Genomic DNA, 12,594 nt, shown 5'->3' with positions numbered 1-12,594 from the left:
TAAACATCAAAGTAAAGGCAGAAGCCATAAAGGAAAAGATCAATAGATTTGACTACTCTCATGTTAAAAATGACATACAAATTTTAAAGTATCAAAGCAAAATCAAAAGACAATATACAATTGGGGAAAGTATTTTTAAAATACATGGAAAAAATAAATACATAAAAAAACACATGGTAGGTAACAGGTTAACATTCTTGACCTACAAAGAGGCCTTAAATCAATAAGACTAATATCCCAATAGAAAAATGGCAAGGAATATGGTTGGCCATTTTTAAGGGAAGAAATACATATTTTTAACAAGCATCTAAAAATATTCATTCTGGAGTGCCTGGGTGGCTCAGTTGGTTGAGCATCTGACTCTTGATTTTGGTTCAGGTCATGATCCCAGAGTTGTGGGATCAAGCCCCACATTGGGGTCTATGATGAGGATGAGTTTCTCATCCCTCTCCCTCTGCCCCTCCCCTGCTCATGCTCGCTCTCTCTCTCTCAAATAAAAAATAAAAACTGAAAAAAAACTAAAAATAAAAATATTCATTCTCTCTAGTAACCAAATCATTGGACATTAAAAATGTGCACTTGTCATACATTCAATTGTCCAGGATTAGAGAAGATGGAAACATCTAGAATGGAGAAGCTGTAGAGAAAAGGGCACTCTGAAGTATGTGGTAGGAGAGCAGTTCAGCAACATTAACAAGAGCCTCAAAAATTATGTATTCTTTGATTTAACAAATTATGCACAGGAGTGCCTGGGTGGCTCAGTCGATTAAGCATCTGACTTCGGCTCAGGTCACGATCTTGTGGTTCGCGAGGTTGAGCCCCACATTGGGCTCTGTGCTGACAGCTCAGAGCCTGGAGCCTGCTTTGGATTCTGTGTCTCCCTCTCTCTCTGCCCCTCCCCTGCTCTCTCTCTGTCTCTCTCTCTCTCTCTGTCTCAAAAATAAGTAAACATAAAAAAATAAAAAAAAACCAAATTTATTTATTTAAAAAAACCCCAAAGATATTTATAATAGTGATACATGGAAATGACCCGAGACATCCCAGTGATGGGGAGCTGGCTAGGTTATGCTATTTTTGTGCACCTGGGCATTTTCTAGCCCAAATGGCACCTTTGTGTGACCTAGGAGAAAAGGCTCCTCTTGCTCGAGGGAGACCTCACCACATGCCAGTCCCACAGCTTATGCAGGCAGTGGCTTGTACATTGGACACCAAGGCTCTGATAATGCACAGTGTGGTGCTATAGTATGTAGCCATTAAAGCACATGTTTGAATAATTTTGAATGACATAAGGATATGTTCACAATACACTATTAATCACATAAAACATATGAAGCCCCAAGAGTAGTTTCTGGAATGTAACAAAAGCCATTCTTTTATTTATTTATGTATTTTCGTATGTATGTATTTTTATAGAAAACCTAGATTTACTTGTTAAACTCTTACAAAGACAAAATAATTATCTGAAGTACTTTGAGGACTTCATCCCAATTTCACTTGTTGTTATGGAGATGGACCTAAGAGGTTATAACACAACAAACTGGTGAGAGACATGGTCGGAGGCACTTGTTAGTGGTAGTAAACGAAGCTGGGATGTTACCCAAAGGGGTCCATGAAGATGCCTGAATGAATTTATCTGGGTCCCAAATTAGTAAAAAGACCCACAACCCTGTGGAGAACAAGCAGAGGCCAGGATTTCTCAGATCTCTGCCTTTTTAAGGGGTATGGGGATCCTTAGGTTCTAAAGGGGTGTATCTTAGACTCAGCTTCCCTCCTTCCCATCCAGCGTACCTGAACCTTCAAAGGCCTGCACATTCCCATCATGTAGGCCTGCTGGGTGACAGGCAATGCATAGAGTGGAGGCAGGAATTGTAGGCCTACTCAGAGGGTACCTATGCACAGAAAGTTTGGGGGTAGATGATAAACTACAAATACCCTCTTGGTCAAGTTAATTCGCCTTTGTTAATAAAGGCCATAGTATCCAATGTTCATGAGAACTTTTTGTCTCAGTATACTTTGTCTCTAAAAAGAGCTGGTTGAGGAAAGACAAAGACTCTCTCATCAACACCCACTCCATAGTAGAAGAGGCACCAAGTTCTTTCCTACAGTTACGAGCAGAATCCCACAGCAGAGTAAATCATCCTCAGTGGTCAACATCTGCATACTCAAACTGAGCACCAATGGTTGGGGTAGTACCTCTCTCTATCCCCTCTTCACAATCTCACTGAATCTTCTGTCTGCTCTCCAGCCGTGTTATACTGGCTGCTCACAGACTGAGAAAGCGTACCTTCTTATCTCTCCAGTGTGACTTGGCCTTACCCTGTTCGATGGGGTAGTCCTGCTTCACAGGTGTGAAGTGTAGGGATGTCTCCCGCCCTTGTTCACGGGCTTCCACATCGTATTCTTCTCCACGGTGGTCGTCTGAATCTTCACCCTCAGGATCTGGATGCAAAGCCTGGCATTCACACATTGCAGCGAATATTGCCTCCGATGTACGTTTATCACTAAGCACAGACCTAAACTGAGCAATAGGTTCAACATCATCATCACTGCCTTCTCCTCCTCCTCCTCTTTCTCCTCCTCCTCCTCCTTCTCCTGCTTCTCCTCCCTCCTGTTCTTGTTCTTGTTCTTTTTGTTCTCCTTCTTCGTCTTCCTCCCTTTCTTCTTCCTCCCCTTCTCCTCCTCCTCCCCCTCCCTCTCCTTCTTCTTCTTCTCCTTGTTCTTCTTCTTGTTCTTCCTCTTGCTTTTCTTCCTCCTTCTCCTCTTCTTGTTCTTCTTCCTCCTCCTCCTCCTCCTTCTTCCTCTTCCTCTTCTCCTTTTCCCCTCCTGCTTCTCCTCCCTCCTGTTCTTGTTCTTGTTCTCCTTCTTTGTCTTCCTCCCTTTCTTCTTCCCTCCCGTCTTCCTCCTCCTCCTTCTTCTTCTTACTTTTCTTCCTCCTCCTCTTGTTCTTCTTCCTCTTCCTCCTCCTCCTCTTCTCCTTCTCCTCCTTATGCCCCTCCTTCTTCTCCTTCGCCTCCTCCTCTTCCTCCTCCTCCTCATGCACCCTGATATACAAATGCTCTTGTGGATAGGCATTTAGGTCCCTGGACGCCACATGAAGCTAATGACGGGGTATTTCATCAAGAATCCTAATCCGGAGCCATTTGACCAAGTCAGGTGGCTCTCAGCGATGCAAAGAGTGCCGGTGCCAAGGCCCTTGCCGCTCAGCACAGCCTTGGTATCCGACTGCTGCTGCTGGGGCCCCTCAGTGGAGCAGGGCTGTAGGAAATTTTTGAGGAAGCTCATTGCTATAGGGAATGTGGAAACAGGCAGGGAAGGGAACTGAAACACAGCCATCCAGCTGCTCACCTCATCCTGCCCCAGGAAAAGCTATCATTTTAAAGGTAAAATTTTAAGTTGTGTACACAAGCCCAACTTAACAAAGTGATATATGTATAGAAAGAAAACTAGAAGAAAAATTAAAAAGGTAATATACCAGTATTTTAAGAATATTACATCTGGCTGATTAGAGTATAGGCAGCTTTTTAAAAGTTTTTTTTAATGTTTATTTATTTTTGAGAGAGAATGAGTGGGGAAGGGGCAGAGGGAGACAGAGACGCAGAATCTGAAGCAGACTCCAGGCCCTGGGCTGTCAGCACAGAGCCTGACATGGGGCTCAAACCCACAAACTGTGAGACCATGAACTGGGCTGAGGTCAGATGCTTAATCGACTGAGCCACCCAGGCGCTCCTATAGGCAACTTTTATTCTTATTTTTTGCATTTTGCTATACTTTTGATATTTCCTAGGTGGAATATATATTGTCTAGGTGATTAGAAAAAAAAAAAAAACATTAAATTCCAAAATCTATCTCATTTAAAGGACCGAGCAGAATAAACAATACAGCTAACCCAGGAGAAATGTGTGATTTTGGCTACTTTCATTATTTTGAGCTTTCACATAAAATCTTAAGCCTTATTGATAGAGAGAAAAATCAGTGGAGAGGAACTGTTAAGAAGGACATTTAGTGATAGTGGTGGAATGACCACACAGCAACGTGGAAATAAGCCCAGCCGGTGTGACACAGGCCTTTGACGTGCAGGTTGTAACTGGAGTAAAACTGTCTTCTGACCCAGCCCTGCTCAGCACAGATGTTAGGGGTCTAAAGAAAGCTTGGCACGGAGCAAAGAACAGATGGAGAACACTGTGGGAAGCCCCCGTGTCCTCCATGCCGTGATTAAGGAGGGAGATAAGGAGAGCAGTCTTTTTGGAGCTCATGCTTAAGCCTGAAGTGACTTTGTAACATGGCTAGTTACCTCTTTTATTTTATTTTAAAGTTTATTTTGAGAGAGAGAGAGAGGACATGCACAAGCAGGGGAAGGGCAGAGATAGAGGGAGAGAGAGCATCCCAAGCAGGCTCTGGGCTCTCAGTACAGAGCCTGATGTGGGGCTCGAACTCACGAACTGTGAGATCATGCCCTGAGCTGAAGTTGGACGCTTAACGGACTGAGCCACCCGGGAGCCCCTAGTTACCTCTTTATATCTGAGTTCCCTGTTCTGAGAGGGTGTGGAATGCAAATGAGGGTGTTAAATGTGGCATGTCCCTAATGGTTTGTTTTCCCTTAAGTCAATGGTAGTAATTACCAGTGTTAATGGGGAAGAGAAAGCCCATGACTGAGTGAAATAATCAGATGTTTGTGTCCCTAAAACTGAGCTTAATACTTACCCCGCCCCTCTCTGCTTTCTTCTCTAATGTTTTCCTGCGCTGTTTACAACCCCTCAGTGACCCCTCACAAGCTTCAGAACAAAGGTTAAACTCTTCACCTGGGCACAGAAAGACCTGCTTTTCGTTCTAGTATCTTCCCTTGTCACTACATCCTTTAACCATACCAAACTGACTTTCGTTCTCTTGAACACTTGTGGCAGGTTCTTTCATGTCTCTGGGCGGTTATAGTCTTACTAATATTATCAAATGCCTGCTGTGTGCCAGGCACTGTGCTGAATGTATTAGCCTGTGCCTCATACCAATCCTATCTTATCTCCATTTTATAAACGAGAACCCTGAGGTTCAGAGACACTAAATAATTTGTTTTGCCTAGAATCACAGTGAGTAAGTGGCAGAGTCAGAATTTGAACACAGTTGTTTTTTTTTAAACTGATTTATTGAAGTAGGATTGACATACAAAAAGCTATGGATATTTAATGGATACAACTTGATGAGTTTGGAGATATGTATACACCTGGGAAACTATTATTACTATCAGTGCCATAAACTTATCCATCACCTTCAAAAATTTCCTCCTGCCCCTGGAACCCAGCTTTGACTCAGAGTTTGAATTCTTTTTTTTTTTTTTTTTTAATTGTGGTAAAGTAGATACAACAGAAAACTTCCCGTTTTAATCTTTTTTTAGTGTATGTTTCTGTGGCGTTAGGTCCGTTTACATTGTACAACTATCATCACCACCCACTTCCAGAACTTTTCATCTCCCCCACCCGAAACTCTGTACCCATTAAACATAAACTCCCCAGTTCTCCTTCCTCCCAGTCGCTGGAAACCACCATTCTGCTTCTTATGAATTGGATCACTCTAACTTCATGTAGGTGGAATCAAACAATGTTTGTCTTTTTGTGATCGGCTCATGTAATTTAGCATCATGTCTTCAAAGTTCATCTATGCTATAGTATGTGTAGAATTTCCTTCCTTTTGAAGGCTGAGTAATATCCCATTACGTGTATATATCACATTTTGTTTATCCCTTCACCCATCAATGGACGCTTGAGTTGTTTCCTTCGGTGATTGTGAGTATTGCCGCTGGGAACACGAGAGTACAAATATCTGTTTGAGTCCCTGCTTTCACTTCTCTTATTTATACAGAGGTTGAATTGCTGGATCATCCGGTAATTCTGTGGTTTTTTTTTTTAATTTTTTTTTTCAATGTTTATTTATTTTTGGGACAGAGAGAGACAGAGCATGAACGGGGGAGGGGCAGAGAGAGAGGGAGACACAGAATCTGAAACAGGCTCCAGGCTCTGAGCCATCAGCCCAGAGCCTGACGCGGGGCTCGAACTCACGGACCGCGAGATCGTGACCTGGCTGAAGTCGGACGCTTAACCGACTGCGCCACCCAGGCGCCCCAGTAATTCTGTGTTTTGTGACATGCACAGGGTTGAAGATTGTAGGCCAGTCAAATTGTAGAATCCCTCTCAAGCTGGTTAGACTCAGGTTATGGTTTTGGCTGGAATGTCACAGATGCTGAGTTTTGTCTCATCACACCCCAGGGCTTGTCACATGATGTCTATTTGGCTACTGGTATTTTTAGCTTGGATCACTTATAATGCTGGGGCCTGCCGGGTGTCTCTATTGTAAAGTCTTTTTGTGATTAATAAGTACCTTGTGAGGAGATACTTTGAAACGACCTAACTCCCTTTTCCCACCAGCCTCTCACCCGCTGGATTTTAGCATTCATGGGGATGTTTCTTGATGAATAAGTTATTCCTGTGATGGTACCAAACAGAGATTTTTCTAATGCCATCATCGTTTCTTCTGCAATTATTCATTATCTCTCTGCTATAAAGAGCTTTCTCTTCTCATTTATTTATTCATCAATTTCTATCAGTATAGATTCATGGGTACTACTCTACCCAATGGGTTATAAGCTGTTACAATCATGACTTATTTATTTATTTTTAAATTTTATTTATTTGTTTATTTATTTATTTAGAAAGAGAGAGTGAGAGCATGGGACCAGGGGAGGGGGCCTAGGGAGAGAGTGAAAGAATTAAAAAAAATTTTTTTTTAATGTTTTATTTTATTTTTGAGAGAGACAGAGACAGAGCGTGAGTGAGGGAGGGACAGAGACAGAGGGAGACACAGAATCCAAAGCAGGCTCCAGGCTCTGAGCTTGTCAGCTCAGAGTCCAATGCAGGGCTCGAACTCACGACCCGTGAGATCATGACCTGAGCCGGAGTCGGACGCTCAACCGACTGAGCCACCCAGGCGCCCCCATTATTTATTTTAATGCTCAATGTTTCTCAGATTTAGTCAGTGGAAGCCACTTCAAATTGGTTCTTGTGTCCCCTTGACATTTCTTCTTCATTGTTTGGGCATGTCCTCGCTTTCTGACACAAAGAGATGGTCCAGGTTTATCTTATGTTCCCCCTGTATTCGGTGATTTGAAGAGAGCGTATTTATTTATAGAATAAATGTTTGGAATGCAAACAATGCTACCCAGGCTGTTTCATGTGCACCCCCTACTGTTTAGCCTTGCGGGTTTCGGATTTCACCGCTGGTTTGTCACTGGATCCGTGAGGCCGTCACCTGTAACAGAAGATGTGTGCATTTTATAGCCCACTGAATGTTAGCTGTAAACCTGGCCCCCTGAGGCAACCCCCAAAAGGAGCTAGCACTGATACGTGTGACAGGATTGTTTGGTTTCCTTCTCTCAGATACTCAAGGGCTTGCCAGCATGGGAGCTCTGTTTGGAGAGAAAACAGTTTTTACATATTTCTCCTTAACGGTAATAGAAACTATTGTTGTAAAGAGGCACTAGGTTTAGACTATGCCATATGGCACTGAGAGGCGTTCATCACTACAGCTTCCAGGGGCTGAACTCAAAATAGCCCATATTTCTTCATTGATGGAGAATTAGCCCTTGGCTGCCAGGAAACACCCATTGTAGCAGCTCTTCAGCCATGTAATTTAAAATAATTACTAATTAAATGAGAATAAAATAGAGTCCATAATAACAATAATAATCACTGTAGCATTGGTCATTAGCCAAGTTACTATTTGTTGGAGCGTCACCTGGGGGAAGATGGCTTGCCAAAGGGGGGAAGACCCGTGAGGGAGCCGTGGCTTTCTCATGACTGCTGAGGTAAGGGATCGGGACTGCTCTGGGGGGGCTCGATAACTACAGACCCAATTTTCCATTCCATCTAGATCGCCCGTCTCACGTTGTTTCCAGGAATTCGCTAATACGGCAGGCAGCATGCCGTTGAAAACCAAAAAGCAGGAACAGCTGCGTGGCACTTGTCAACGAAATTATATCATCGCAGGAAACAACTCAAGCGATCACCCTGTCTTCGACAGGCGTCGCTCTTCTCCCCTTCTCGGGAGAAGCAGGGCCCTTTCGCGCGCGGGCCTTTGGGTGTGTGTGTCTGAGCCAAGCGGGTGTAAGTGAGTATGTGGGTCAGCGTTAGGTACAGCAGGTTTTAGGTCACGGCGCAAGGGCTTGTCGGGCCATCTACGAAAGTGAAAGGTGGAGGCTGTCTGGGCGAGATGCAGGGTGTCTGGGGCTCACTGTGTGTGACTTCACAGAACATGCCTTCCTTTACTTCATCTGACCAATGAGTACCTACTAGGTGCCGGATAGCCTACTGAGTGCTGGGAATACTGATTAAGACACACCTGGGCGCTGCCCTTGGGGATCTGACGGCCCCGGGCGGGGAGGAGTATACAAATCCAGACGTGTGAAAGTGCCACAGGGGCAAAGAAGAGAGCACACGAGAGGTGAGCAGGGGGCTCTTGGAGACGTGGCATCTGTGAAGGACTCTTGAGTATGCCGTTTATGTCGAGGCCCGAAGTCAAAGGAATGCTTGGCCAGGTGAACCACGAGGGAAGAATGTTCCCAGCCAAAGGGGTGCCGCGGGCAAGGGCCCTGCACGACGATGGAGCCTCATGAGTTTGGGAAGCTAGCGGAAGTGCATTGTGTAGGAAGAGGCACAGAGGTGCTGAGTGAGGGAGACTGACACAAGGGAGGGGTCCCCTGGCTCCAGGGCTTCTGTAGGCTTGGGGAGGGGCCCAGATTTGGTTCTAAGTGCCGGGGGGGCGGGGCTGAGGGGTGGGCAGCTTCAGAGCTGAGCAGCGGCAGAGCGTGGTTTATGTCCGTAAAAGCTCAGTCTCGGTGCTGGTGGAGAGTGGCCTGGTGGGGACGGGGCCTGGGCTGGCCCAGCGCCCAGGTAGCAGGTCATTCAGATAAGAGAGGACAGTCCCCTAGGGGGATGGCAGGGCGCGAGAGGAAGTAGACTGACGGGGCATTCATTTAGGCAGTAGATTTGACCCCGGGTGGCCAGGACTTGAGGAGGTGCCAGGGCTGGTTCTCCGGTCTTGGGCTTGAGCAAACTGGATGAACGGGTGTGTTGTGTGTCAGCAGGTTGCTATCTGAGGACAACTTTATCTGAGGGTTAAAATATTCAGATTTTTTTTTATGGTGGCAAAATACACTTAACGACCTTTGCCATCCTAGCCATTGTTACGTGTGCACTTCTGTGGCTCTCGTTCTCAGTGTGCCACCGCAATCGCTACTGTCCGTCTCCAGAACTCTTGCTTCTTCCTCACCTGGAACTGTACCTGTTGCTCACAGACTTCCTGTCCCCCTCCAGCACCTCCTGGCCGTCAGCAGTCTAGTCTGTCTCTATGAACGCGACTGCTCCGGGAACCTCGTAGAATCGCACAAGGTTTGGCCTTTGGTGACTGGCTTATTTCACTCTGCGCGCTGTCTTCAAGGTTCACCCTTGCTGTGGCCTCTGTCAGAATTTTCCACCTCGGGCTGAATCATTCTGTTTCACGTATACACCGTATTTTATTTATTCATTCATCCATTGATGGATATTTGAGTTGCTTCCTCCTCTTGGCTGTTGTGAAGATGGCTGCCAAGGACGTGAGGGTACAAATACCCGTTGGAGTCCCTGCTTTCATTTCTTTGGGGTATCTACCCAGAAGTGGAATTGGTGGATCATATGGGAATTTTATATTTAACATATCGAGAAACCACCAAACTGTTCTCTATAGGCTGTCCCATTTTACGTTCCTACCCGCAGTGCACAAGGGTGCCAGTTTCTCCACAGCCTCACCAACACTTGTTATTTATTTACTTATTTATTTTTCAACTTTTTTAAAAAAAGCTTATTTTGAGAGAGAGAGAGAGTGGGCATGAGTTGGGGAGGGGCAGAGAGAGAGAGAGAGAGAGAGAGAGGGAGAGGGAGAGAGAATACCAAGCAGAATCCTGGCTATTGGCACAGATCCCATCACGGGGCTTGATCCTGCAAACCGGGAGATCATGACCTGAGCCGAGATCAAGAGTGGGACACTTAACCAACTGAGCCACCCAGGCTCCTCTATTTATTATTATTATTATTGTTTATTATTTTATTTTTTTGATAATCACTATCCTAATGGGTATGAAGTGGCATCTCATTGTGGTAAGATGCTCAGATTTGTGGATGAGAGATATTCAAGGGGCGCTGTCGAGTAAATGGTGGGCTGTACCAGGTGGGATTTCCATTGAGTGGTCTTCTGGCCCTTGGATCACTTCAAATTCTGCTGACCCTGCTGTGCAGCGGGCTCTTGTGAATGCCTCGTTGTCGTGGAACTTCCGTGGTTGTCCTTATGGCATCCTATTTCTGCCAGTGTGCCTACTCTTTGAGGATGGGAGTCTTTGGGCATTTGGATTCACTTCCGGTGAACAAATGACATTTTGTACCTGGTTCTCCCCTTTCTACTCCACATTGAAGCTCCTGTGGAAATTAACCAGGAATAACTAACTGTGAGCTGTGGATAAAAGTGGTGGAAAGCTTCAGAAAGGGAATTTATCGCCATGGTCTTGGGAGGTACATCTAGCTGAAATCACACAGGTCTGATGATCTTTTAGAGTGAGCGGAAGGCATTTTTGTTTGCTTTTCTTTTTTTTTTTTGTAACAAAGAAAATTCAGCTTTAAAGTGTTTTTCAATTTCTCTCTCAGCTCCTTTCATTCTCTGATTTCTTCCTCTTAATGGGATAACATAAACCAGTTTTCTGTCGTCTATTATTCATCAAAGCTGTCGATTTACCCTGAACAGAATGAAGGCAAGGATGTTATTAAAATAAAACAACTTCCAATTGAGCTGCTAATAAGTGCTGAAATGCATCCACATTTCTCCTATTGATTATATCCTGCCGACAGAGGCAAACACAAGCCATGTACCATACGCTGCCTGTGGAAATGAAAGATTTAATTAGATGAAAACCGAATGAGCTGGAAGATCTACTGCGCTCGGCCATCAAACAATTGTTATTCATAATTGGCTGTTTGAAATGTCCCTGCTTCTTGAGCCTTTTTCACTTAAAAAAATTCCCTACCACGCATTAGGATGAACATGGTCGTTAGTGAATTTTCCCCTGTGCATTTTACAAGCTCAAGGTTGTGGGCTAGAATGAGCCCTGTCAGGCCATTAATCAGGTGTAATAGAACATCTTGAAATGGAGAATTAGCAGGCAAGAACAGGGAAACGGCATGTCTTCTCCATTTCAGGCCCGTCTTCAAATGCTGAAGGTGGGAAAAGAGGGGCTGGTGGGGAGGATGTAAGAAGAGGTCCATAAACCCAGAGAGTGGGATTCTTTAGAACTGGCTAGCTCTGTAAGTGTGTGCATGTAAAGTTTAATGTCTGGTAAATGCACTGATGTTTAGTGACACGAGTGTATTAAAAAGTTGGTATGTTCCAGGCACCCATCAAGTGGCCTGCTTTTTAAGACAGCTGGGAGGAGAAAAATGGATGGAAATCATTGCCTATGGTAGCCATGTGGCAGTTAGCCTATTCAGCTTTTCCTTCTCGGACCTCTGAGGCTTTGGTTTCCTCCTTTGCACAATGGGGATATGAGTTACACCTATCTCATCGATTTGTTGTGGGGATTAAGTGTTGTGGGGATTAATGTGGGCATCGCTTTTAGCACTGTTACTGGGCACACGGGTGTATGCTAAATGAATGTCAGCTATTTGCAGAAAGAATTCACCTTCCATGTCTTCAAGGCCCTGAAGGAAAGATATCACCTCTTCTGTTCTATTTCCCATAGCATCTTCCTCAGTGCTGAACACCCTGTTGTCAGGAAAAACGTTCATCTGAAATAAAAGAAGTGTCAATCTGTCAATCTTTTTTTTTTTTTAAGTTTAGTTTATTTTGAGAGAGAGAGAGAGAGAGAGAGAGAGAGAATGCAAGAGTGGGGGAAGGGCAGAGAGGGAAGGAGAGAGAGAATCCCAAGCAGGCTCTGCACTGACTCTGGACTGACTCACTTATGCGGGGCTCCAATTCATGAACTAGGAGATCATGACCTGAGCTGAAACCAAGAGTCAGATGCTTAACTGACTGATCCACCCAGTCACCTCAATCTCTCAGTCTTGAGGTTCTTATAGACTTGGGTGGGAGTTAATAATCGTTCAACAAATATGTATTTAACATCTTAAATAATTTTGATTTTTTTAAAGTTTGTTTATTTTTGAGAGAGGGAGAGAGAGAGAGAGCGAGAGAGAGAGCACGTGCCTGCCGGGGCAGGCAGAGAGAGAGGGAGAGAGGGAATCCCCAGCAGGCTTGGGGCTGTCAGCGCAGAGCCCCACACGAGGCTCAGTCTCACGAACTGAAAAATCACGACCTGAGCCGAAATCAAGAGTCGGATGCTTCACCAACTGAGCCACTTGGGCGCCCCAACATCTTAAATCATTTTTAAAATAATATTTTGTTTTTCTGATGACAAAAGGAATAACAGCTGCTCCTTGACAGAGGCAGTGAGGGTCATGGTCGAGAGGGCAGGGAGCGGAGCCAGATTGTCTGCTCCCCCGGCCACCCTGTGAAGATTCGATGGGTTAAGAC

At 44.8% G+C, this 12,594-nt stretch overlaps 1 pseudogene; it reads right to left on the bottom strand.

Annotated features, from left to right (window-relative positions):
• Nucleotides 1–2,140: 2,140 nt before the first annotated feature.
• Nucleotides 2,141–3,282, bottom strand: LOC125173188 (methylosome subunit pICln-like; annotated as a pseudogene).
• Nucleotides 3,283–12,594: the final 9,312 nt, after the last annotated feature.

The sequence above is a fragment of the Prionailurus viverrinus genome, chromosome A1 (assembly GCF_022837055.1).
Source record: "Prionailurus viverrinus isolate Anna chromosome A1, UM_Priviv_1.0, whole genome shotgun sequence".
NCBI classification, from domain to species: domain Eukaryota; kingdom Metazoa; phylum Chordata; class Mammalia; order Carnivora; family Felidae; genus Prionailurus; species Prionailurus viverrinus.
This window is presented reverse-complemented; position numbering and strand designations above follow the sequence as displayed.